General features: G+C 39.1%; 1 long non-coding RNA gene across 1 annotated transcript; it reads right to left on the reverse strand.

The window, feature by feature from the left end:
* Positions 1-670: 670 nt before the first annotated feature.
* LOC116149026 (uncharacterized) lies at positions 671-1,877 on the reverse strand. Its single transcript, XR_004132665.2, has 3 exons — positions 1,815-1,877; positions 1,607-1,674; positions 671-949 (listed from the first exon to the last, which is right to left on the reverse strand). It is a non-coding gene; the product is annotated as an uncharacterized LOC116149026 (long non-coding RNA).

The following is a 1,877-nucleotide window of genomic DNA, read 5'->3' on the forward strand; positions in this document are numbered from 1 at the left end:
TATATATATATATACTTTTTTCATGTCTTCTTCATTATAGGTTATTACAAGCTATTGAATATAGTTCCCTGTGCTATACAGTGGGACCTTGTTTATCTAGTTTATATATAGTAGTTTGTATCTGCTAATCCCAAACTCCTAATTTATCCCTGCCCCTGCCTTTTTCCCTTTGGTAACCATGAATTTGTTTTTTATGTCTGTGAGTCTGCTTTTGTTTTGTAAATAAATTCATGATACAAAATGCTCAAGAGAAACTAAATGATTGATTGGCAACCTGACTGATTGGTTGTTTGATTGATGTTGTTAATTCACACAAGAGAATAGATGTAATTTTGGGTTTCAGAACATTCTGATTTACATATCCACAATGACCTCATTTTTTCTTTTTTAAGCCTTCTTCATATAAACAAGTAGATTATGGATGCTACATTATCAAGTGAACAAACTACCATTTAATTAAGAACCCCTGAGAAATTGAACAGGACAAGAACACAATCGCTGGGGGTTGTTTGATGCCTTCGAGTGCCGGGAGGCTGGACCTAGATGCCCTTCTCATCTGCTCTGGCTTTGAGTAAAGATGCAAGTAAAGAAGAGGCCATTATTAAGACTGCATGCGTACGCTGCCTTAGGCTCAGCTCTCAGAGCATCTGTCTTCCATGTTGTTGCTGTTGCTCATCTTCTAACGTTCCGTGCGTCCAGATGATTAACGGAGGATCTGCAGTGCTGGCCTCGGAGCAGCACTGTCCGTGCCAAGAATCTGAAGCTGGACTGGGCATCAGAGGCCATCCCAGGATCTACTGCCAAGAGCAGAAGATGTGGAGACTTCAGCCTCATCCCCTTTAATATGTAGCGATCATCTCTGAGCTGTGGTATTGTGGGCACATTTTCAATTTTGCAGAAATATTTGTTAAAGCGTGTAATGGGACTATATTCAATATCTCGTAATGGCCTACAATGAAAAAGAATATGAAAAGAAGTATATGTATGTATGTGTTCTTTTTCATTACACACATATATGTATATAAAGGGATAAATGCATATCTATGTATAAATCACTATGCTGTACACCAGAAATTAACACATTGTAAATCAGCTATACTTCAATAAAAAAATTTTTTTAAAAAGACCATGAGAAAAAACAGAGTTGGCGGGGAGGGTCTAGCTCAGTGGTTAGAGCACATGCTCAGCATGCACAAGGTCCTGGGTTCGATCCCCAGTACCTCCCTTAAAAGTAAATAAATAAACCTAATTACTTCCACTCGCCAAAAAAAAAAAAAAAAAAAAGTAAAAAAAAACAGTGTAATGGACTGAATTGCACCCACTCAAAATTCATATGTTGTGACTCCTAATGTGTGTAAAATAATGCGTATTTTAACATAAGACCTTTAGGGAGGTAATTAATGTTAAATGAGGTCATAAGGGACCATAATTCAATAGGACTGATGGCCTTATGAAAAGAGAAAGAAAAATTAGGGATGTTTCTCCCTTTCTGCCCTCCTCTCTCTTTCTCTTTCACTTTCCCTCCTTTTTTTTTTTTTTTCTCACTCCCTCTCCATGAAAGGAAAGGCCATTCTGATGACACAGTGAGAAGGTGGCCGTGACAAACCAGGAGGAGAGCTCTCACAGGAAACCAGATTTGCTGCCGCCTCCACCATGGGCTTCCAGACGCCAGAACTGTAAGAAAATAATTGTTGTTTAGGACACCCAGTCTGTGGTACTTTGCTACGGCCGCCCTACAGGACTTAACAACGAGCTTTAACAGTTTTCTCCCAAAGTATCTCATAATACTTATTATTCAAATCGTGTTCACTTACCACCTCATCAGTGATTTTCCCTCCTTCCGTGGTGAAGTCCATCCTGTTCGGTCCTCATCTGTC

Source organism: Camelus dromedarius, chromosome 20 (genome assembly GCF_036321535.1).
Source record: "Camelus dromedarius isolate mCamDro1 chromosome 20, mCamDro1.pat, whole genome shotgun sequence".
Taxonomy (NCBI): domain Eukaryota; kingdom Metazoa; phylum Chordata; class Mammalia; order Artiodactyla; family Camelidae; genus Camelus; species Camelus dromedarius.